General features: G+C 46.3%; 1 protein-coding gene and 1 long non-coding RNA gene across 2 annotated transcripts in view; one reads left to right on the plus strand and one right to left on the minus strand.

The window, feature by feature from the left end:
• LOC149359229 (uncharacterized) overlaps positions 1–25,940 on the minus strand; it is a 195,680-nt gene that overhangs the window by 119,942 nt on the left and 49,798 nt on the right. The gene's annotated exons all lie outside the window — the stretch shown is intronic.
• On the plus strand, positions 10,319–18,825 carry LOC149359230 (uncharacterized). Its single transcript, XR_016288264.1, has 3 exons — positions 10,319–10,389; positions 15,322–15,526; positions 18,654–18,825. It is a non-coding gene; the product is annotated as an uncharacterized LOC149359230 (long non-coding RNA).

The following is a 25,940-nucleotide window of genomic DNA, read 5'->3' on the forward strand; positions in this document are numbered from 1 at the left end:
ACCACAGCTAATTTTTAAACTTTCTTGCTCTGTTACCGAGTCTTGTGCCTCATTTCACCTCACCTCTCCGGGGCTTTTGAAAACGCAGAAAGCGTGACGCCAACCTAAAAAATGTCGTGGCATCAGCGAACGGTTTGGCGAGCACTATATATGCATCAGTAGAATGGCTGCTAACATTCGCGGCCCTCTAGTGGAAGCATATATGTTTAGTGCAAACAAATTTTGTCGATAAAGAGTGCTTGACAGCCATTTTGGTCCGGCCGGTGGCCTCGAGAAGCCTGTCCGCAGACATGGCGACACCCTCTACCTTGTCCCTTTGAGGCCATCTGGTTAAGAATTCTAACTTACGGCCGCTGCAAAAGGACCACTGGGGCAATGTTCGGGCAACTCGTCACTACGTTTCCCAGACGGTTCGCGACTGTGACGCATCATGCTGGTTGTTTTGCTGCAAGTGTCCCCACGTGGCGATCTGGATCGATCCACCTTGCATAACAATGATCCCGCCGTGCGGGCGCTTTCGTTGCGTAAGCACCCTGCGGGACCTAGCTGTGTAAAACAACCTCCAACGAGACGAATCAATAACCGGGAGCAGCTTCGCTGTCGCATCGTGCCGACCTGCCATGAGGCTAAGTGGCTGTTGCGCCTTCTGCAATGCGTTCTATATAGGCTGTGGAAATAACATCATTCTATATAGGCTAATGGCGCTAAGAGCGCAAAAGAAACGACTCAAATCGGAGTACATGACTGCTGGCAAATTGCAACAACGCAATTATCGGCTGCATCTAACTTTCACCATCATCATCATTTACCGAGTTTTGCTCTGTGCTTTCAAGCGTATTTGGCATTCTATTCTCACAAAATAAGAATGCTGCGAAAATTTATGACATGAACATTAATCTCCTAGATCAGAAGAGCACTACCGCCATTTAGTGCAGTTAAGTTGTCACTGATTTGAATATGAGTCAGTCGATAATTACTCGTAAAAAGCGCAGACACCTGGGCTTGTCGGTGCATGATGTGTGCGTGTGCGTGCGTGTGCGTGCGCGTGCGTGTGCGTGTGAGTGTGTGTGTGTGTGTGTGTGTGTGTGTGTGTGTGTGTGTGTGTGTGTGTGTGTGTGTGTGTGTGCGTGTGTGTGTGTGCGCGCGTGCGCGTGCGCGTGCGCGTGCGTGTGTGTGTGTGTGTGTGCGTGTGTGCGTGTGCGCGTGTGCGCGTGTGCGTGTGTGCGCGTGTGCGCGTGTGCGCGTGTGCGTGTGCGCGTGTGCGTGTGCGCGTGTGTGTGTGTGTGTGTGTGTGTGTGTGTGTGTGTGTGTGTGTGTGTGTGTGTGTGTGTGTGTGTGTGTGTGTGTGTGTGTGTGTCATTTATCATTATTCATACGCGTAGGTAACCTAGACTGGACTCATCAGAAATTATTGGCCGACAGCTACTCTTGCTCTTGATTAATTTTCATGCGGAATAAGGCAGTGTTTGGATCAACTAACTAATATTAAGAAATGCCAGCAGATTACTTCTCTCCCCGTAATATCTGGGTTAGCACTTGGTTCTTCGCCTCGATCCGCCATACACACGGATTACCACAGATGCATAAACCAGGGACTCCCTTGCGCCCAATAGTGCATTTTAGAGTCTCCGTTGTACTCCTTGTCACAGTACCTTCATGGCATTCTGTCTCCGCTGGTGGGCAAGACAGGCACGGACATCAAAAATTTATCCGACTTAATCGACAGGATCAAAGCGGTTGCCCTAGAAGACACAGACGAGATTGTTTCTTTCGATGTCTGCTCGCTATTTACAAGCGTACCTGTTGATCTCGCAGTTGAGACATGTTAACAACGTCTCGAGAATGACACTTCGCGGCAAGACCGGACGCCGTCCGAAGCAGCGGAACTTTGCCAACTTTTGCATTTCTGTCTCGCCAACAGATATTTTACGTACAGCGACAACTTCCACTAACAGACCTTTGGCACAGCAATGGGGGCAGCCATCTCGGTCACAGCGGCTAACATCGCTATGGAAGCCATCGAAAGCAAAGCTTTCGTCCCCTTCCAGCCGCAACCAAAAGTATTTCTTAGGTATATATGTAAACGACTGCTTCTGCATCATAGACCGGAAGGACACCCACACTTTCCTCGATTACCTCAACACCGCTCAGCCCTCAATCAACTTTACTGTTGAAGAAGGGACCAACGGCTGCCCTCCGTTCCTCGACACCGTGGTAACCCGTACTCCGACCATGGCCTTAGTTTTCGCGTCTACCAGAAACCGACGCATTTTGGAAGATACCTAGATTTTAATTCAGCGCACCCAGTCAGTCATAAGCGGTCAGTGGTTGCATCTCTAATCAACCATGCCAGGGAAGTATGCAGTGAAGACGCAGCCCTGAACCACGAAATGAAGACCGTGGAAAATGACTTGAAAAGAAACGGCTACCCGCTTTCCTTCATTTGGAACACGAAAAGAAGATTGGCTCCATCGAAGAAGCCTACTTGCAGGGAAGACGAAAGTGCTAACCCACCGAAAGCGAAACAAGCCCCTATCCCGTATGTATCAGGGATCAGCGAGGCGCTGGCGCGGATGTTCCGCAAGCACGGCGTCCGTGTTGCACATGTCCCTACAAGCAAGATAAGAAATGAGCTCGTAAACGTGAAAGACCAGCTCCCTCGTGCCACGTTTCCCGGCGTGGCTTACACAATTGCCTGCTCCGACTGTTCATCAGTTTACACAGGCGAAACGAAAGAGTTCACGAGAGACCTGAAAGAACATCAGTACGATGTACGAAAAAGAAGAGTGACAACGAACGCAATCGCCGAGCATGTGCAAGAGAGACTGGCCATGAAATTAACTCGAATGAAGCAGATGTAGTGACAACGAAAAAGAATGTATCAGCCCGCCAAAATATCGAGTCACAAATCATCCATACTACGCGTAACACAATAAATAATAATGATGGCACATTGCACCCTATCTACGCGAAATGTCGAAGAACGATACTAACCGCTACAAAAAGGCCGGGATGTACAGCCGGTTGCTCATTGTGAACAAAGGAGCCGTAGCGCTCCCGAAACGTCATTTGTGTTTGACAATGGTCAGCGACCAGTGAATCTCATCAAAGAAACAGTTTCAAGAAATCTAATCAATGTCGTTGAAGTCTTTGACTTAAAATGTGCTGTACTCTTCACTGCAACGTACTGAAAAAATTGTTAGCCGCTGCTCGACCTCATGGATGCAAGGTGCACGCAGAAGAAAATCCAGCACAGAATTCAAATTTTTTCAAATCAATAGCAGAGTGGAATGAACTGTCGAAGTGTGTAGTGAACAGCCCAAATGTGGAAACCTTTGTTAATAAGTTGAGAGCCTTTTCTATGTGAAACCCATGTCTTTTTGTTTTCTTTTTTCGCATTATCGTTTGCTCTTGCATGAAGTTTCTGCATATCTTGTGTTTTTTATTTGTATCTGTGCTCATGCCCGTGCTCATGCCTGCTTGGAGTCGAGCGACTCTGCAGTATTAAATAAATAAATAAATAAATAAATAAATAAATAAATAAATAAATAAATAAATAAATAAATAAATAAATAAATAAATAAATAAATAAATAAATAAATAAATAAATAAATAAATAAATAAATCTTTCAGGCTAACCGTTGGAAGGCATTCTGTGAATCGCTGGATCCACGAAAGCCTCTCTTGCGCATTTGGAGTGTGGTGCGTGGTCTATAATGCATCTCCTCAGCAGCTCCACCCATCCATGTCCTTGACACTTTACCTAGGACGCAGTGAAGCGGAGATTGATGAAGACTTTTGCGAAAGAATAGCAGGCCCCAAGAACCCTTGCACAACTCTGAACTGCTACGAAGTGCCCAGATCTAGGGACACGCGAATGGACCACCTTTTCTCTATGGAGGAACCCGCTGCCATGGCGGGTTGCAGACGGTCATCGTAGCCTGGACCCGATGGAGTAACATACTCTGCTCTTTCAAACCTTGGTCAGGTGGCTCGACGTGCTCTTTTAGACCACTTCAAACAATCATGGTGTGCGGGTACAGTTCTGAATGTGTGCAAATCAAGTCGTCTGGTTCCAGTCCTTAAACCCGGAAAATCACCGTTTCACCTAACGTCGGATCGTCCAATTGCGTTGGCTAGTTGCGTGGGCAAACTCATGGAAAGGATGGTACTTAGACGAATTGAGTGGTATCTAGAGCGCTACCAAATATACCCAACTGTAATTCCCGGGTTTCTACATGGCGGTCGTCTATTGATAGCGTGATTGACTTGGTGTCATCAGTTCAACATCAGAGACATCTGAAGTGCTTGACCGCGGCGTTGTTTCTGGACGTTTGGAATCCACAGAGTTTAAATAATGGGCCACTAGTTGTCTACCCTTCTCAATGCATGCCCTGCCAGTGCGTACTTTGTTTTTCCTAATTTCGACCAGAACTTAATCGCAACGAAGTTCATCGCAACGAAGTTCATGGCAACGAGTGGCCCATGGGACTCATTGTGAACGCTATCGCGAGTGCGGACGGTAAGGTGCGAATGGTCGAGATCAAGACGGCGACATGGGGAGTGATCAAGACGTTTAATGATATGATATGATTTTTTAATGATATGATATGATTTATTTCCGTCAAAGCGGTAGGGGCTCGAACAAAAGTGAAAAATAGTTCACTTGACGAGGTTCAAGCCCCTCTTTACAAGGCATACAACGGTTGCGCAACGTATTTACATATAGTGATTAATTTTCCGGACACAATTTACACACAAAAAAGATAATAAATGTGCAAAGACACTGCACGAACTGAAGCAAAATAACAAAATAAGAATATTGCATTTTCATGTCGGAAGATAGCATAAGCACGATACATATATAAAGAGCAGAAAAAAAAATACATCATCATTTTACAATTCTTAGTGAAGGTACCATCTCTATTATGACGAAAAAAAAGTCTTCAACATTGACATGCTAATGTTTTCTAAATTGATATTATGACTGTGCAGATAGTTAAGTAACGATGGAAGGGAATACTCTAACATTTGACGGCTAAAATTTGTACGCAAAAAAGGAACCTTCCAAATTTCTGGAGAGCGAGACGTCAACCTGCCTTCTCTTAATTTTAAGTTTGCTATGAATGGAATAAGAGCCTCCTCGCTATGAAGATCTTGCTTGTATCTTCTGGCCAAGGTGAAATAATAAAGGCTATGTATGGAAAGTATTTGGAATTTCGTGAAAAGGCTTCTGGTGTGTGTATTTGCCTCCACACCTGCGATTAGTCGAACGGCTTTCTTTTGTAGAATTTGAATTTGATTTAAGTTTGTAAGTGTAGTGTTACCCCAAACAAGAAAACAGTAGTTCACATTAGACATAAATAACGCATTAAACAAATGAAGTTTAACAGCAGGAGGTAAGAAATTTTTGAATTTAGCTACTATACCTACGGTCCTTGAAATTCGAGAAACGAAGTTATCTACATGCACATCCCAGAGCATATGTTTATGAAAATATACACCAAGAGTTTTAACTGTATCGACAAGTTCTATTGCTGTGTTACCAATAGATAAATTGATACTTTTTGTAAATGTATACTGCCTTGGGGTGAAAATTACTGCCTTTGTTTTTTTCCCATTTAGTTGTAATGAATTTAACGTGCTCCATAAACTTACGTCCTTGAGAGTTCTGTTCATGTCTCTTTCTAGGCAATCATAACTTTGACTACGAAACAACAAGGTTGCATCATCTGCATATATGATAAACTTGGCATCCGAGGTGATATTTATGATATTAATGTAAAAATTAAATAGTAAAGGTCCTAGGATGCTTCCTTGAGGTACACCTGTCGAAACTCTTTTATAGGTCGATAAATGTTTGCCTCTTGCTACACATTGGTTTCGATTTTGCAAATATGATGTCATTAATGATAATGAGATTCCCCGTATGCCATATAACTCCAATTTCTTTAATAGTGTTAGGTGACTGAGACTGTCGAATGCCTTAGAAAAGACAATTCCCGGGTTCTCCGTCCTGTGACTGAGACAGTCCTGCTTATTCCGCGTGAGTACTGAAAACATCGCAGACGGGGAGTGTGCTGTCCCGAGTCCAGTTCGAATTTCCAGCCCGGGCGCCGGCTTCATCTGCAAACACTGAACTCGCCACCTCCCCGCTCTTCCTCTTGCTTCTCCCCAAGAGCCTTCATACTCGCCCACATGCTTCCTTCCTCTTTACACCTCCCTACCGGGTTTCGTCTTACGTTACTGGTCTCTTTCGTTCCTCCTATACCGCGCTGCACGACTGTGGCAGCACCGCGTTTTTACAAGCTGTGAATGCCTGCATCGAGTTCAATTTTCTTTCTGTTTGCGAACTATCATCTATATCAGCAGTGGCCGCAGACCCAACGTGTGCCACGGAATCAGAACCTTCTATGGACAAACCAATTAACTCAAGTAACACTTGTTGCGGGGGCTAGTCGGTGCATAGCTCTGCGTGCAACAGTTAGCGCAAAACACGAGACAATCACCAGAAAGGTGGACAGCGCACCTCTGTCCTGTCCACCCTTCTTGTGATTGTCTCGTCTTTCGCGCTAACTTTTGTACGTAAAACCAATTAACCGTCGGCCCTCAGTCCCCCGCGGCTGCGGAGCAACACAGCAAGGCGGCGGTCAGACCTGTGACACCGCGGAGGAACCGCTGGTCCTTAAGGGTAGCGGAGTGGATTCCAAGAGAAGGCAAGCGTAGCAGGGGACGGCTGAAAGTTAGGTGGGCGGATGAGATCAAGAAGTTTGCGAGGATACGGTGGCTTCAACTGGCAAAGGACAGGGTTAATTGGGGAGAGAAGGGAGAGGCCTTTGCACTGCAGCGGGAGTAGTCAGGCTGCTGATGATGATTTTTATTTCGAATTTTTCGAAAATTTGTGTTTCTTTTTATTATATTTTTATATTTATTTTATATTTTTTATTTTAGGTATAGTTTAGGGTTTCTTACTTATTTTTATTCTTTGTTAATTTCTTATTTATTTTCATTACTCTGATGTTAATTTTTATTTCATTTGTTATTTTTATTGTACGATGATTGCAATGATTTTTGGTTACGGCGTATTACACCACTGATGACGCCATCAGGATGACTGACAGCTTTAGCGTGACAGTTTTCGCTGACGGACGAACAACGATGAGCCATTAAAGGCTTTTAATAAGTTCAAATTCTTACATGAGACGCGATACCGATGATTCGAAGCTCCGGCGTACGTCCCACACAACAGAATGCTAAAGCGGCCACGCGATGAACACTTCCTCGGCGGACGTGCGGAGCGCCTGCGCCCAGCGCCGCGCCGCGACGGGCGTCGAAACGGGGCACACATCTCCATGCTCCTGGTGCTGGCTCGCTCCCCCTCGCGAGCCGACTGAAAGAATGTCAAGCCGTGAACAGAAGATGGTTGGGGAGCCGCAAGGATTGGAAGTTGCGCCTGTCCCGTCTAGCTTTCTGTGTGTTGTCTGTTTCGGCGCTGTAACCCTTTTCTGGAAACATGCACCAACTAGCCCCCCCAACAAGTATTACTCAGTTACATTCCAAGAAAACTTGGGGAAAGTAGCAGGCCAGGGCCATGTTACCACGGGCCGACTTCTCCACCTTTCCTCTCATTAAAAATCCCTTCTCTGTTTGGGATAAGAGCTTCCAGCCGCGAAGAACAGAGTCCCCGTGAGCCCCGCGGTCCTCCCATTGTTTTAAGCCGGACCCCGCTTCTTACACGCGCGCTAGCGCCCCTGCGCAGGCTCCGATATCTGAAATGCACAGATATCTGCGCCCCGCTCGCGCATGCGCACACAGGCTACAGCGCACGCCCATTCGCATAGGCGAACTCAAACGTTCTAGAAGGTGATGAGCACTATAAGGACAATGGCACAGGTTACAAACGGAGTTTTGGTGGGAAAATCGCAAGAACATTACACACTCACGGTAGACACCAAAGCAGACAATAGACACCTTTAGCATACCGTGTACCGTGTTACCGTTACCGGAGTACCGGGAGCGCGCCCACCGCCGGTAAGCACGCGCTGATTGGTCCCGATGCTGCAGGCACGCGCGTGCTGCCGGGTGACTGGCGCCATCTAGCGCCATCTAGCGCCGTGTAGACGATTTGCGCATGCGCTTTGGCTGTGGGCGGGCTCCCGGTACTCCGCTACCAGAACGGTAACACGGTACACGGTATGCTAACGGTGTCTGATCTAAATGCTATTGCATTTTCTTCTTTAATAATTGGTTTAAGTTGGCCCCCGATTTTGTTCTTCTTTTGTCTGGGATTTTTTTTTTTTTTGCAGTACCTCAATTTCTTTTCCAAGTGTGCGCCGGCGCTCTCACTGCCCCCCCCCCCCCCGCTATGCGTGCGCGTTCAATGGAGACGGATACAACGCGAAAGCTGGCTGAGGTAGCTAAAGGACGCTTCGCATTAAAAATCTGTGCTTGGTCGAATTGGTATGACGCTGAATAAACCGGCCTCCAGGCAATGAAAAAAAAATCTGCACAGGCGAGTTTTCTACGGGGCAGGAAATGCACTCACTGTCTGCTTCTGGCGAACGGGCTACTGCGATTTTAGGTGAACGCATTCGCTATTCTATCGACCACATTTGTTACGTATATACGCCGAAGTATCGAAACATGAGTCACGCTTTTTTCTCGATTCTAAAAGTCGTCCTCCGCTGTGCGTCCCCGTGCTGGCGGTTCAAAGCATGCCGACATCGGTTTCAACAGCTAAACTAATTGGCCGCAGCACAGGCCAAATGGGCCAACGGGGTGAGAAAAAAATAGGCACGAAAAGAAACTGGGAAGGAGTTGGCTCCTAGGATCTCGCTGCTAAAGCCTTATGGCGTGACGTGAGCAGCATCATCATGACTGCCGAGCGAGCTGCGTCATAATTCTATCTCACTCCATGGCGGGGCTTCAAGGTTGGCGTTCAACTTCTATTTATTTCATCTTTTCTTACGCACCACATTTTTTACGCATCTCGTTAAGCGCCCTTTCGCTTTTCGAATTACCAGCCTACGGCATGCAGGGCTCGGTGCCGATGGATGAGCGCGACGGAAACAAGATTTCGACGTTCAGGTTTCTTTTTTAGCCCAGAATGTTTAGGAAGAAGGCAGACCTCTTCAAAGGGATCCCTCGAGAGGAGTAAAAGCTCTCGGCAGAATTTTGCCATCGATTATTCACTCACCGTGCCAACCATGATGAACTTAAGAGGAAAAATTACGCGCAGAGCTCTTGGGTTGCGGGGAACAGTCGCGCTTCTAATGCGCGGCACGGGCTCCCCACCGGGCCACTCCAGCAAGATGGTACCGACTGCGCCCTCTGTGGCTTTTAGTAGGTGCAGTTTCGTGGATACCGCCGCATCCGGGCGTGAGAGTCTAAGAGTGCCCGTTTTCTTTGTGTACTTGTTAATGCACGCCCCGCGCCAAGCGTGTCAATCTGATTGCGATATTTCTATAGGATGCCCAGGAGATGTATCTGTTGGCAGTTTGTGCCATTTGCCTGAAACGTGAGGCTTCTTATTTACACAACGGGGAGTCAGCCAGTAATCGTGAGGTTGACATAATGGTGCTGAAAAAATAGAGCAGAGAAATTTGAAAGTGATTTCTGGTGCGGATGGGGCATGAAGACGAATAAATACGCTTCAATAGAACTCTTTGTTCCTAGACGAGCTTTTTGCTCGTATTCATGGCTGATGTAGAGCAGGCCCTTTGCTCGCTTCCTCTTCCAAAGGTGGCTTCAGCTTCCTTCGCTGCGAATAAACTAATAGCTACGATATAGAGGTCAAATACTTTAATTTCCGCCGCATCACAATCCGCGACAGACGCGTTTCATTCGTACTAAGATCTTGGAAAAAAACTTTGGCGACTCCATTGCTTTATTAAAGTAGTATTGAAAAGAGAACAGCCGTGCGCTCAAGTAGGACCGGCAATACGTATCTCACATTTCAGAACATCGCAAGCCTTACGCTGCTTCCCCCCTCTACTTTCGGAGAAAATGACGCTGCACTGCACAGGCCCAGCTATGGAGACGATGCGCCAACCCACCTCGGCCGCGCTGAAATAAAACACAAGACGGGGCACAGCTGCGTGCGGGAAGAAGAGCTGATAAACAAGCACACCTCAAGAAATGCATACAAAATTGCGTCGCTTGAAATAACACGCACGCTTAAGAACCGAATAAAGACGGAAAAGGCCAACGAGATGGCAAAAACAAAAAAAAAAAAACACGGGCACAGGCGCCTCCGCAAATGGCACCATCTGTTTCCGAGCGCTGTCCAAACGATATGTTCGCACGCCGGAATGGCACAGGCGTGTGACTGCGTATTGTTGTCTTTCTTTTTGTTGCGCGCTGGCGGCGCGTGGGATCACCATGTTTTTGGTTCGTATGTCTTCTTTGCACCAGTTTCGTACCCACTCATTTTCGAGTCGCCGCTCTTGCTTATCCGGGACTGTGCCTTGGCACGACCCGCGCACGCGCCACTTACGCGGTTCCTCGCTCGGAAGTATCCCTATAGCGTGACTTGAGGATAGCGGCTGTGTGGACCTCCTTTCGCGGGATTTGACTCTGACTGACGCTATGTCTCCTGAACTTCAGTCTTCTCTGATGTTTACTAAGCACGCATGAGTAGCGAACATTTACTAAACAGGTAATAAGGCTATAACAAAAGGGCCAGTTGAATTGTCATGACGGAATCAGGTCAAAACGACGCACTCCGCAGCATGTCGTCTTGCGCAGTTGTGTCTTGTCTCCTAAGCAGCGCGTACACTGAACGCGGTAGCCTTAAAGGCCCCGTTGTCATGAATATCATGTTTTCGTCGGTGTTTTCTTCATGTTTTCTTCAGCGCTAGGATCCATAAAACCGATGTACCGCTTTGAGCTATTGATCTGAAAATGCCACACGGCAGAAATCTGTGGCCATTTAGTTACAAGAAAAACTAAACGTTCTTCCCATTGAAGATCCCGTCTTTGTCCGTCCATAACTCTCAGCATGTTTTAGATTTTGTAAAGTCACATGCGGAACACGGCCTATTTGCTTTCTCTATTGACATAAAAGACCTCTACTGTTCCATTCCGCACGACGCGTTGCTATCCTGTGTTGAAGATTGTATCGATCAGTGCAGGCAGATTAGCTTTCAAATTGCATCTGGTATTTCAATGAGTGCGTTTTCAGAACTGCTAAGATTTTATCTCCCTTCCACCTTCATATATGGGATGAAAAACCATACGTTCAAAACAAGTCATTTGTATTCGGTCGTGTATAGCTCCCATCCTTAGCGATTTGTTTCTAGCCCGTTTAGACAGCTGTTTTGGTGAAAGAGTAAAGGATACCAGTGTTATCAAGATTTTTAGGTATATTGACGACTTCCTCATTGTACTTAACAGAAATTACGCCTCCTACATAGATGACTTTTAATGCCCTACCGCTACTGTGTCACGTCACGCTGGCTATGCACCGGCGCGCCGGTTGCTAAGGAGGGAGGAGGTTGCGCCGCTGCGCGGAGGAGAGGCCACAGTTGGCACGATTCCAGCGCACGGACGGACACAGCGAGTATGAGCCATAAAAGGCTTTCGCCTTAAAATGTAGTGCAAACGTTGCAGTCCGTACAATCTGCGACCCTCTTGGCTGCCGTTCTTGCTTGCAGGTCAAGCGGTGATCGCTGCCGTAGTGTCATATGCTCGCCAGTCTAAGGGGTTGGCATGGATTTACAGGATGCACCTACTCGGATCTATCCTCTACAGATAGATTCTTCTGCTTCGCGCAGACGATGAAATAATAGGTGAAACTTCGATGGCACAGAATTTATATGTTACGGGCGTTGCGTATTTGTGCGCACTCCCGCAGGCTACCGCCATGCATGAAAACTGCTTTAGTGCGATCAGTGAAAATTCGTTAGTGGCGCAATAGAAGGGTATGTGCGGATGACATCTTGCAGGAGCATTTCTTTGCTTCTCCAAAGCGCCACCAGGAAAAAGGACAAACTCCAAGAAAGGTGCGAGCGTTCTGGGTGTCCGTTCCCTCATATAATTCACGCTGGAATAGCGTCAAAGGAAATGGTTTGGTTTGGTTTGGTTTAGTTTGGTTTATGGGGTCTAACGTCCCAAAGCGACTAAGGCTATGAGAAACGCCGTAGTGGAAGGCTCCGGAAATTTCGACTACCTGGGGTTCTTTAACGTGCACTGACATCGTACAGTACACGGGCCTCTAGAATTTCTCCTCCAAAGAAATTCAACCGCCGCGTCAAAGGAAATGCCAGTAGCCACGCCCACATCCCTGAAAAGCAGCAGAAAATTTGCATTATGACTGGAGTTGTACCCCTCACTCTATAAACTACAGTGCCCACACTGTGCAGAAATAGCTACAGCTGCTCACATTTTGTGGGCATGCCAATTCAATCCTGCTATTGACAGACTTCTGAGTCCCAGTTTGGGGCAGTTGGAGGCCATTCTGCAAAGCGAGGGTCCCGACCAGCAACGAGGACCGGTTCGCAGGGCCCACGTTGCGGCGCATGCCAATGGGCTGCCGAAATAGTTGGACCACCCGAGGCTCCAATAATTGCCATTATTTAACGTTTTCAATCAATCACTTAATCAATCGATCAATCAACCAATCAATCCTCTCTTGATTGTGTTTGTCCCTTCAAGTCGAACATAAGGTGCACCTATAAGCAACGGGTTGGTTGGTTTGGTTGGTTGGTTGGTTTTATGGGGTTTAACGTCCCAAAGCGACTAAGGCTATGAGAGACGCCGTAGTGGAGGGCTCCGGAAATTTCGACCACCTGGGGTTCTTTAACGTGCACTGACATCGCACAGTACACGGGCCTCGAATTTCTCCTCCAAAGAAATTCAACCGCCGCGGCCGGGATCGAACCCGCGTCTTTCGGGACAGCAGCCGAGCACCATAGCCACTGAGCCACCGCGGCGGCGCAACGGGTACTGATAAAAAGAAAGTACATCTATATGCATTGTAAAATGAGAGCCTCATTGGCATGCAATTAATCAATGATTTGAATTGTTTACAGCATACCGCGGCGGCCGCGTTTTTATGGAGGCGAAGCGCAAAAAGGCGTCCGTGTGCTGTGCGATGTCAGTGCACGTCAAAGATCCCAATTACGCAGCCCTGCACTACGGCACCTCTTTCTCTCTTTCTTCTTTCAGTCCCACTTTCCTACCTTCCCTTACGGCGCAGTTCCGGTGTCCACCGAGATATGTGAGACAGTTACTGCGCCATTTTTTTTCCTCGAAAACCAATTTTTGCATCAAGGCTTTTTTTTTTTTTGGGGGGGGGGGGGGGGGCAGTTTTTATTCGTAAAACCGACCGTTATAATTTTCTTGCAAAATTGATGCAGAATAAAACCTGAATTAAGCTATTTAATGCGACGTAGGTTCACATATTTTTATGCTGGCACTTGTGGATAGGGTGAGCCTCTTCTTTGAAGTGCTCTCGCGTGCCTCGTGTAAGGTTTCTTCCGCCAGAAATCCTCCACACGGCCCTATGAGAATAGGCATAACCTTTACGTGCTTCAGGTTTAGGTTTTATGGGGTTTAACGTCCCAAAGCGACTGAGGCTATGAGAGACGCCGTAGTGAAGGGCTCCGGAAATTTCGACCACCTGGGGTTCTTTAACGTGCACTGACATCGCACAGTACACGGGCCTCTATAATTTCTCCTCCAAAGAAATTCCAGCCACCGCGGCCGGGATCGAACCCGCGTGCTTCATAAGGGTAAATTCTTTGGCTTGTTGGTTCATTACTTAGGGGAAAAAAGTAGCGCAAAAAAAAAAGACCAGGACATTGAAAGACAGACACACACAGCGCTACGCGTCTGTGTGTCTTACGCGCTGTGTGTGTCTGTCTTTCCATGCCCTTGTCTTTTTTGCGCTACTTTTTTTTTACCTTTTCTCTTTATGTGCGGTTGCAATTTCCATGACAGCCGGAAAGACAAAAGCCTGTACTTCTATAAAGACACCCTGCGCCCAAAGAGGACAAGCAGGAATCCTCGTCGATGTGCTAGAAGCTGACAAATGGACGTCGGCGGAAAACAAATGCGCTTAGAAGTCAGTGAGCACCAGACCGAACAGAAATTGAAAACACAAAATAAATACTGCGCCTAAACACACGTCTCACCAGACTGCTGCTCATTCATCCTTATTTATAGCGCAGAGTTCACGTCACTTTTCCATGTGACGTATCACTTCCCATTTGTAATCGTTCCACAGTCATTCTGTATATATATATATATATTCTGATGGGATCTTTTCTATAACATTAAGACCTGACTTCGGTGGTAAAAGTTTGAAAAAAATGCTACGGCAGGCCTCCATAATGGATAAAGGACAGACAGAATAATAAATGGATGCGGCTGCCAGATTTGACTCTCCTGTTGGATAGGCTGTTGTTTGAGCGTGCGTGCGCACTGATAGAATGATTTCAAGTAGAATGGTTATTCTTTTACAGCAATTCAAAACCCTGTTTACTTATTTACTACTAATAAGAAATACATGAAATAGAAGACCTGACAAAACTCTAGATTCTTTCAAAGTGGGGAGTAGCATCTTCAGGGCCTTAACTGCGACCAAGATGGCATTTTGTAGCACGCATTTATTAAAGTAATTTGTGAACGCAGGTATTTCATAACGGCGTGCAGAGCTTAAAACCTAAATAAACAGGGTGTCTTCACTGGGGTTTTATTTATGCGAAACAATTACCAGTCCCATCACATGAAAAGCCGGTGGCGTGCGTGTATGTATGTGTGTGTGTACTCGCAGATGGTAAAGAAAATATCTGCGATGGCAAGTAAAACGGGTGACATCGTCAAGCGGCCGTATGACACTCACAGCAAGCCGAGCACCACCACATCAGAGAATGCTATGCATGCCCTCGGTCTATACAGCCGATCGCCACGTGTCGGCGTTTATGTGGTGAGATTCGTACCGAAATTTTGACGTAACCGTTTGTCATACAGCGTTTCCGGTGTTTTCATACGATTTGTCGTCGCATGTAGATTTCATATGCTATTCAAGCTTCAGGCTAGCTTGCGACACAGATCCGAAACAACGACACATGAACCTTCAATCAAACTATCAAAACTATCAATCAATACTATCGTGAAGCCGCTCGTCGAACAGCATTTCGGGTGGTGCCACACCAGCTTGTGACACCACCGGTATTGCATGAGGCAAAATTTGAGGCGTATAGAGGTTGTACAAAGTATGGATATTCATGCCCAAACATAACTCAACACTTTTATGCTCTCGCATTCTCCCACGTAAGCAGTGTTGAGTGTCTGTCGAATTTTTGTCTCTCTGAACAGTGTAGCAACTTGTACTGGTGCCGAGTTCTTCATGACTGAAGACATCTAATTACGTTATAACGATTACCTTTCCACATACGAGGTATGCGGATCGACAGCAAGATCATCTTCTGCTTCCTATATGAAGAGCGGCTGGAACCCGGGAGCCTTTAGTGGGCATGAGAAGAGCACTACGCTTATTAAGCCGTTCAGGTTCTCAGTCCAGGTTAGTCCTGCTGCCTCTATGTATACGCCAAGAAATCCAATAATGTATGGCTGTTGCTACTCCCACGCCTGCGAGATTTACTCTCCGTGTTCTATGAATGCTTGAATCTTACTACCCTACCGCTTATGTTGACAAGGGATGTGGAGCTCACGCCTGGGGCTAACAAGAAACCCAAGGCACAGGGTCCTATGTCTGATTTTCAGTCCAAAAGATTTGGTGATATGTTTTTAATCGTGCAAACTGTAAACACCTGAAAAATAGAAAAGGACCAGATGAATTAATTAGGTCTGTTGATGATCTTAAAAAAAACACAGGAGCACGTTTAGAAAAAACAAAAGAATGGCGGAGGTTTAGCACAAAACTGCCACCATTAACGCAATCGCAGAGAAAGTGCAGAGTTCACGCCCGTTGATTGAACAACTAAAGGTCAGAGTTAACTGCGCTGTAAGCAGGCTGAGCTTGAAGAAAGGCAACGGCGAGGCAACCTTCAATTCTAGGTATATATGGCCAATCGGAGACACAATCAGAGCCCTGGACTGAGCTGAAAGAAACCGTGGTCAGTTCGCTCTTATCGTGCATGAAAATTTCACCGTCCGAAATTCTGATTGAGAGAGCACACAGGCTCGGAGAGTATATACGTCGAATAAATGAGGGGCCAATTATTGTCAAGCTCTATCTTGAAACACCAAACAGCATGTGCTACTCAATAGTTCGAAGCTTACGATAGAAAAAGTTATAGTTGTTGATGGCTATTCTCCCGCTACTCCTCATGCAAGAAAGAAACTGGTAGAATTTGGCATAACCACATCTTTAACCTTCAACGTTCGCTTCTTCACGTTGCACATTAAAAAAAAAAAGTGAGACAGCTACAATCCATCTGATGGTCGCGTGCATTGTATTCCTAGCGCTGTCACACCGCCCGTCAAATTACCTGATTACGTGCAGGAACCATCAAATGTGTCTGCGCCCTCCGCCGAATCCAGCACTGTATAACCCTGCACGAGGGCCGGTGGAATCAAGTTAGCAGTCTTTAACCCACTTTCGCTATTGTTCACGAATATTCGTAGCATACTTCCAGAACGCGATGATCTTTGCTATGTTACCAATGCTTGTGACGCCGATATAATGTGTCATACTGAAACCTGGCTTTCTCTGCAAAGGTGAATTGTTTGACTGCGAACAACACCACAGCATTTATGCACTGAGCTTCCTCTCAATGAGGGCTTCGCTTCCGTGCTGCAGGCGCTCGTATGGAGAGAGAAATACGGAACCGATCATACCTGCTCACATGAACCTATGTCCTTCGCGGCTCTGATAGAGTGCGGCGGGTGGCATCACTACCTGCCAAGCAGGATATCAAGAACTTACTAGAGTGGACAATGAAAGCTGTGTGTCGTGGCTCCTCTGCGCACGTGCGACCGATTCCTCACGCCGCAAGTCGCTTTGTCAGGCGAAACCTTATTGGTGCTCAGACGTACCAGTTATTTCTTTTCGAACGCGTGAGTAATTACAGTAAAGCTTGCAGGTGCATATGATGCGAAAGGCTTGAATAAGTTCGCCTCAGCTGGTTGGTAGCCATGATGTTGGATTCAGGGCACTGTGATGTTTAGTATTTTCCACATTTCCACTTTTTATTACGAAAATACGAAAAACAATTTCAGAAATCGGACCTCGTGTAGTATTGCGATAGAAGCCCTGCCCTGAGACAGTAGAAAAGCACTCAACGTGCATTGAGGGCAATAATAGTAATGAAAATAATGGGGACAGTAAAGCTGGGAAATATCTTGCTACGTTCTGTAAATTCACAAATGCTTACTATGTAAATGCGTGTCCATGTCTGCATCGGGGTTTTTTAGAAGTAGATACTTCCTGAAAAGAAAAAAAAAGGAAATACCTTTACATTCCTGCTGTACGGTTCATATGGCACCGAAATGAATGGCAGTGTTCAGTACCAGAAAATTGGCAGAGACTTCGCATTTCTCTTTCCTTTTTTACATTTCATAAAAGCAGCGTTGTATGTCAACTGCCAATAATTTACCCTCTACTGTGCAAAGCCCTTCCTGAATGTTTCAATTGTGGTAAAAATTAAGAGAAGCTGGAAAGTTCTCGAAAAAATCTCTACCTCTCCCGTAACCGAGAGTAGAGTAAGCATGAAATGTTTACGGGCATAACACATTGGTTGTAGATGGTACTAGTCAAAATCTTGAAATGAGTCTAGTGTTCAACACGCCACACCACACTCTTCTTGTTGTGTCAAAGCGATTGCTTGCTATAGTGCGGGCTTAGGTAGGCAGCCGCGAACCGTGGCGGCCTTGTCGCTTTCGGGAGCGGCCGCATAGTCATAGCGTTGTCGGCAGGGCGAGCAGTCTTCTGCTGTGGCGTATCACTCGCAGAGCGATTGCTTTCCGCAAGACGCTTCCTAACTCTCCTTTCATCGAGCTCCATTGCTCGGCTTAAGCAGCTGTGACGGTGGCGGCATTGAAATGCAGGACGATGCAGAAGCGTACGCGGACACGACGAGACGCAGGCCTGACAATAATGTATATGCAGCGCGTTCGAATACTCCGCGAGCGTGTATACATCTGCCTGCCAAAGGGGGAAATTTCATGAGCTGAAGGCCCAGCGGCCGGTCTTTTACATGCATGAGTCCGGGACCGCAGCGCCATCGTTGGGGACAGCGCGGAAGCGCGGCCCTCTCTCTTACAGAGTCTCGTTAAATCTCGTACGGTGCCCGGATGCTCTCGTTTCAGTGCCCGGATGAGTGGAATTCAGTGCCCGGATGTTGGCTCTCGGTCTCGGCGTGACGTCACCACACTGCCGACAACGGGAGCTAAAAGCATTTCATGCTTAAAAAATGTGTACTCATAGCTATGGTCTAGTTGAGGGTCAAATTAGCAGCATGTTCAATGTGGGGCATTTGCGTCGATGGTAACATGAATAGGTCTGTTTTAAGATGCACGATTAGATTCCCAACAAAATAAGCACGCTCTCGCTTTGAGCTAAAAAAGATAATAAACCTTCCTTCATCAAGCACGAAGTTTGTGGTAGCAAATAAAATATATTTAGTTTCTCAGTTACTGTTTCCTCTAACTCGAGACTCAACAAAAATGTGTGCTTTCCATTTCAGGTAAAAAGGAAGCATCCAGGCCGCAAGCACCAAACCTGCCCAGCCAGTCCCTGAAGTTGACAGCCGTCTGCGTCTTCGCCCACCAAACGATGGTGCAAGGACAAAGTCAGAATGCCTGTGAATAAGAGACAGTGCAAGTGAAGATTAAAATTATCAGCTTCCATCAAACGAAGTGAAGGCGTGCGAAATGAAAGGTTCGTCAGCCCACTGCTGTGAGTGTCAATGTACCAGGTCTCGGAGAAGACTGAGTAATCTTCAAAACTAGGCTTTCTGGGGTAAAAAATATGGCTTTTGCGTCAGTGTTGGCGGACGCCGGGAAGCTGGTCAGTTGTCTTAAGTTGCAAGCTGTTTACCTAATTTCTGATAATTAACTTTTCAAATAGCACAGCTAGGAAATGGGTTGCAATTAGAAGTTTGTAGCCGGCCGTTAGTAACAGCCATATCAGTTTTAGCATTTCGGAAACGCAGTTATCCTCGGCGCTGTGCCGAAATACATGCGCTTTCGAAAAGCAAGCATGCAGAGCAACCTTTCCATTGCACGTAACTAGTCAAAAATGTCAAACGTTCCAGAGCCACGGGGCGGGGGTAATCGCGTTTTCAAAACTATAAAAACTGATGTGGCTATTACTAACGACCGGCTACAAATCTGCAATTGCCACTAGGCGCCTATCTCTAATAGTTTCAGGGGTTTTTTTTATTATTTCAGACATGTATATCGCATGGCTGAGGAGAAGGGGAAAAAAGCCGCAGTGTAGTGGCTTGAAACTGCTCTCTTCCTCAGATCTACATCGGTGGAAGAAATAACAAAGAGCTGCTAGATTCAAGAAAACCTTTTCATGATTCACCATTCAAACCAATAACAACTGAGTAATATCACAGAAAACTGTTATAATGAAAAGAATGCATACACCTTCATAGACACAGAAGATTACATACACTGTCATACATTATCATACAAACATTACATAAACTCTCATAATCACTACGCTTCAGACTTTGGTTGGTTTATTGGTTTATCGGGGTTTAACGTCCCAAAGCAACTCAGGCTATGAGGGACGCCGTAGTGAAGGGCTCCGGAAATTTCGACCACCTGTGGTTCTTTAACGTGCACTGACAACGTACAGCACACGGGCCACAAGAATTTCGCCTTCATCGAAATTCAGCCGCCGCGGCCGGGATCGAACCCGCTTCTTTCGGGTCAGCAGTCGAGCGCCGTAACCACTGAGCCACCGCGGCGGGGTGCTTCAGACTTGGCTTTCGAAAAACTGGCGTTTGGTGACATAACCCAAAGGCGCTATGCCGGTGTCGTCCCATCACCTCCTGAAACCTGCACTCGGTAGCCTGCATTCGGGGCTATCTACGCGAAGGCCATCTGACAGCCCTCGTGTCTGGACGAGGAACGAGCGGAAGAGCGATTTAGCTTCGGGAAAGTGAGATGCGAGTGAAGCATCAATATTATGAGAGGGCCTCAGCCCCCTATTGGGAACCAGACATAAAAAGCGCGCATAAACAAAAATGGTGCTGGTCAGTGCTCGAGCCTCCGCAAACATTACTGTCGCCACGTCAAATGTGTCGCGCCCTTTCTGCTCGATGCCTTCCTAGGCGTTATTTCCAACGATATCTGCCGTAGGTAGCCGTCGCGCATAACTAATTCAACAGACTTGCTCCGAGCTCGAAGAGGGGAGGAACCAAGACGGTCGGTGGAGGAAGCTTACGTGACTCCTCGGTGAGCTAATTAATTCTGAGCTTTCCGGCTGCATTTTTGTTTTGCCGCTCTGTAAAGAGCAGCGTTAGCCGTGACATGATTCATGCAAGAGACAGCTGGGAAACGACATTTCTGCGCCATCAAAGACAAGAGCAAAGTTGACGGACAAATACCCCCATGGGGCTCTCGGTATGGGTAGCAGTGACTGCGAGGAATTGCTTTTACTGCAGGGCGCAATAGAGCGTATACTTCATGTACTTCTCGTGAAAAATAAGAGTTACTAGTATAACGTGTACTTATTATACCACCCCTTACTTAATGAAATGTAGGAGCAGTCATTGGTAGAACTGAAGCCTGGGCGAGTTCGTATGTGATTTCAAAAAGGAACAGCGTGACTTTTGACAGTCGCGCGTAGCATGCATAGCATGCATGCATAGCACCCTGACTTGTTATTAGTGTAAAAAGATGGGGGGCTCCGACGACATTTCGAGGGGTCAGAGGTTTTGCAGTGTGTTCGCTACGTTGGCGATTTTCTTGTCATGGTAAACACCAACGCGAGTGACTTTGACGCAGTCTTGCCGCACATCAAAGAATTTGTTCAGGGCTTTCATACGCTCACACTAAGTAGACCAGTGCATGAAAATGATGTCATTAAATTTCTCGACATATCACCCAGGTTGCTGCCAAATCACATTTGCTGGTCCTATGAGCAGCGAAGCAATAAGCCGTTTTTTGCGTTTGCGTCGTTGCATTCAAAGCTTGTTAAACGCTACAACATGCCATGCTTCAACAGTGCGCTAAGTAAATCCTGTATCCACTCTATAAAAGCAAGTTTGGATCACCAAGCCAGTCCGCTTCTGAAGGCGGGATATCCCAAGCAGCTGCTCGTCTCCGTATCAGAAGAAATCCTAAATCGGTCAAGCAGTAGCAAGGAAACTGGGCAGAATCCATGCACACAAAAGAAAAGACTACTGTTGTTCCGTATACATGATCATTTTTCACACAGTCTGAAAAAGATAGCCGATCGAACCAACGCCAGAGTGTTTTTTTTTTTTTCGTAATACAACATTTTGGGCGAGTTGGTTACGAAGTAGTGCCGTCGTTGCGCTGTAATAATGAAAGTTTTTTTCGGCTGCCGAAAAGCTTGCAAAAGATGTACAAAAAGTTGACACCGGATTAGTCCCACAAGGCTGTACCACAAAGCACGAGAATTATTTCGTCGCATGTCAAGAAGGTGTCGTCTATGCCATACTATTATCCTGCGGCAAGCAATACGTGGGCCAAACGGGAAGATGTATTAATGAGCGCCTAAAAGAGCACAATAACATTGTCTACCACCCTGAAAAAGGCCATCTCAGCATACATTGCAGAGATTGCAAAACTAAACCTTGACACCCACGCTTCACACAAAGATATTAAGCAGGCACAGTAACAAGGTAACGCATGACATTACTGAAGCCGCTCGCATCGCATGGCCCAAGAACACAGGCATTAGCAGCCCCTTCTAGCATTCCTAGCACTGTCAGCAAAATAATTGTGGTTTCTGGCGGCAGGGAAGCGATGATGGTGTATTGGACTCTTTTTCCAGTGTTCGTGTGTTCGAATGAGAGTGATTTGTCACTGTGTTGTTTGTTGTTGTTTGGAGCGCCGTATATATCTCCTCGTTCCAAGCAGGAACACTTTTTTTGCAAGTCAGCGCCTGTCCTCGTGTGTTTTTTTCTTTCGCCTCTGTCAAAAGTCGCACTCTTGCTTTTTGGAAGAAGCGGTCACTGACCATAGTCAAAAAAAAGAAAGAAGTTTCGAAGCCCGTACAGGTTACCTGCTCATAGTGAGCTGAACAGAAGCGATGGCATATACAGATTGTGTCACCTATGATGTTTTCCAATTTTTGAAAATTGGTTTTATGATTGGGAAGAATGCTTTCTTCAGCATAAAATTTTCAGTGGTGTTGCGCACAAGAATGCTGTTAAAGCGTGTTAACCAGTATTCTGGTTAACTAATACTGAGTAGTTAACTTTTTGCTTCTTACTGTTAGTTCCATAACTTGTAGAGAGGCGTGTAGCTGAAGTAATATCCAACTCACCTTTAAGAATTTCGCAAAAGCGTCTTCCGGACGGGTGCAAAAGCCGGCCAACAGCTTCAGCTGCCCCATCGAGGATGTGGTAGACTTCTTACGTCAACTCATCAATGCCCGAAAGTGATAAGATCAAGTGCATCCTTAAGCGAGTGGTGTTTTCCGGATGCTGCTCATCAAAGATTATCGCACCGTTGCTAACATCGTGTTATCTTGCGTTAGAGCTTTCTTCGACGGGAACGTCTGCACTTGGCCACCGGAGGTAACAGCTTCCACCGGTAAACCTATGCTGTTCCAGTAAATCACAGACGTTTTGTGTTAAGAGGTTCCTCGGCAGCTCTGGCTTCTTCCCGGCGTTCATGGCTCTTCCTCTAAATTAGCGTCACAGCAAAGCCTTGCTATTCACGAATAAATCGCTGAAGCATTCCCGCCTGCCAGAGGTTGGTGCCAGCGATGGTTGCTCCATCGAGTCATGCGGAAGTGTATGGCTTGCTCTTCTGGTGCTGCTTTGCCCTTTCCTTTTCTGGACACGTGTAGAAGGGGCAAACTGGGTGAGGTTGAAACGAACGTTTGAAAGAATGCCAAACGGTTCGAGAAAGGCCTTTGTGTCGCTCACCTCTACCGTCACTCAACTGGCGAGACAGACGCGCGGTAGGCCTTACATATTCACCCACACACACACGAAAAAAAAGACGCTAATTATAAGCTTGAAAGCTGGCCCTCTGTGGTTCTGCGTGATGGAACCCCACCTCGCCCGAATGCGGATGCTCAAACCACTACATCTCCGCTTCGGTACACTCTAGAAGCAAACAATGATCTGCTGATTTGGTGGAGGACAGCCATTTCACCGTATGTATTTTTACCTTTTTCAATGTTTTTTTCATCCGTTAATTCACTTCAGATAACCGCCGCACTTTCTTGTTTTCAGTTTGCCGTTCGACGAAAAATGCTTTTGCCGCGAAGCCGTCCCGAATCAAAGTATCTGGAACGCCGTGCACTCTGCGACGAGGTTTCTGACTTTATGCCACCTTTGTTTTGAAGAACCTCCGTCGACGGCCTCTTCCGGATTCCGAAGTAATTTTCCACCACAAGCATTTCAAGAAGAAAAGCGGAAAGAACCCGAAGATCAGAGGGAATCATGGAAAAGCAGCAAGACTTTTGGAGGCGTGTCGGGGACCTGCAACAAATTGCTTTCTGCTTCCTGCAATCAATACACCAGAAGGGGGGCCCTTTTTTATTTTGAGTGAAGGGAAAGGCGGGGGGGGGGGGCGGAGGGGGGGGGGGGGACAGAAGGGTTGGGCAGGACCTTGGATCGATGCGCAGTGCGCCTTAGAAAAGTCCTTACACTTGCTTAAATCTATTCGCGGTCGTCTATTCTTTTCACTTTGGTAAACCTCCTAGAGTGCTTTAGGAGCTTAAACGATTGAAGGATGGCATATTGGTGCTCACTTTCTGCAACGACAGTTGTTTTCTCAGGCGTGGAAAATTAAACAAATTGCATTGTTTTTGAGCTTGTTTCTTCCCTTTTCCAGCTTTCCAGCTCCAGAGTTTGACATTCTCTTGTATTCTTTTTCTTTTGACTCTCTAGCCAGGTCCGCGTCACTATTGGGGTTGTCCGCTTGTCTTCAGAGCTCTGCAGCGTTCGCAGGTCCTTAAATTTGCGTTCAGGTGGGCGGATGAGATTAAGTAGTTTGTGAGATACAGTGGCCGCAAGTGGCAAAGGACAGGGTTAGCTTGTGACAAAGGCGGTGAGGAATGAGGCGCCTGTTCATGAGACAGCAGAAAAATAAAAGGACCTATAAAACCTAATTCTTCGTAATAACGGTTAAGCGTGTTTTCCATATCATGAATTATTAAATTAACTGCAAAGGAGCTAATGCTTCAAGCTAAATTAAATGACCTCAAGTTCGATTCTCCTGTGCGGGCTCGTCTTTTTTTTTTTTTTTTTGCAGACGACTGCGTAATTTACCACACAATTCTCTCCGAAAGCGACCAGGAGCTAATTATAGATAACTATTTAGGTGCTCTTAGTAACTGGTGCAACAACTGGAAAATGTCGTTAAATATTAATAAGTGCAAACAAATGACCATAACCAGGAAAAAAGTTCCATTGCTGTACTCTTACAAAATTAACAGCGTCTCTCTTGAACGGGTAGATGAATTTAAGTACCGTGGCGTAACGATCAGTTCGAATCTAAGTTGGAGCCCGCATATTAATAACATAACCTCAGTGGCATCTAAAAGACTATGGCTAATAAGATGGATAATAATATGGCTAATAAGAGCTTATGGCTAATAAGGAGGCTGCATAAATTTTTTTTAATTTTAACGGCGCCACTGCAATGACTGCTTTTCTGTTTCAGCGTTGCCGTAGGGTATCCACGTCTCGTCGCCCCTAAGAATGTGGGAAAACAAGTAATCTCTGCGTTCTCAATAGCGATCAAAGAACGCTCATCCACTTGACATTCTGTGCTGTTTGTGTTCGTCTCTGACCATTTTCGGCGCCCACCTTGCACGCAAATTTTCGTATCTGGGCGTTGCAGTAACAATCATGTAAATACTGGAGCGTCCAACACGAGTAAATTTATCATCCACAGTACTAACCGCCCATCGTAGATCCAACTGAATTCTTGGTCCGCTTGTTGACCAATTTCATCGGTCTGGATACTCGGGCCGCCACTCTGGTCTTCACCATGCACCCTTCTGCGGCCATTTTTGAAGTCTCGACTCTTTGGCTAAACTTCCTTTCATTAATTTCTGCGGGTCTATAAACTGTGCGCAACTTCAGATGAATTTGGGCCGCCCATAAGTTTCTGTGCGAAAGAATCGAATCACAGCACCCACTTCGCAACCGACGGGAGAAACGATTTTTGCGGATATTGTTGTCTGCGTTCACCAACAGTCAGAAGACTACTGAATCAAAACAACCATTTCTATGGCTTCTAATGCAATCAATAGGTGGCACAGCATGCGTACAACATTGTTCTTACTCGCCAGTATACCAGGTGTTTCAGGGAAGACTGAGTAACTTTTCAAAAATAGGTTTTTGGCGTAAAAATATGGCTTCTGCGGCATAGTATTACCAGTGTTGGCGGACACCGGAAAGCCGGTGAATTGTCTTAAGTAATAAGATGGTTGACTAATTTCTGATAAACACCTTTGTGATGGTAATTTTCTTATGGCGCAAGGGAATCTGTGGCCAAAGAACGCAATGGCAAAACTTTTTTTTTTTCAAAGACCCATTTCCCAAGCATTTCAGTCTAAAGAAGCGTGCACCAGGCAAGGGAAAGCTTTACCCAATGCATCACCAGTGGGTACCCGGCGGCACTGGGGATCGAACCCTGAACCTGCCGCATGCGAGGTAGATGTTCAAACGACAAGGCAACCGCTACGGTTATAACTAACTTTTGAACTATCACAGCTAGATCACGTTGCAATTAGTGGTTTGTAGGCGGTCGTTAGAAATAGCCGTACTAGCTTTTACAATTTTATTGACGCGATTATCTTC

The sequence above is a fragment of the Amblyomma mixtum genome, chromosome 2, assembly GCF_055824585.1.
Source record: "Amblyomma mixtum isolate Tamu chromosome 2, ASM5582458v1, whole genome shotgun sequence".
Lineage (NCBI taxonomy): Eukaryota > Metazoa > Arthropoda > Arachnida > Ixodida > Ixodidae > Amblyomma > Amblyomma mixtum.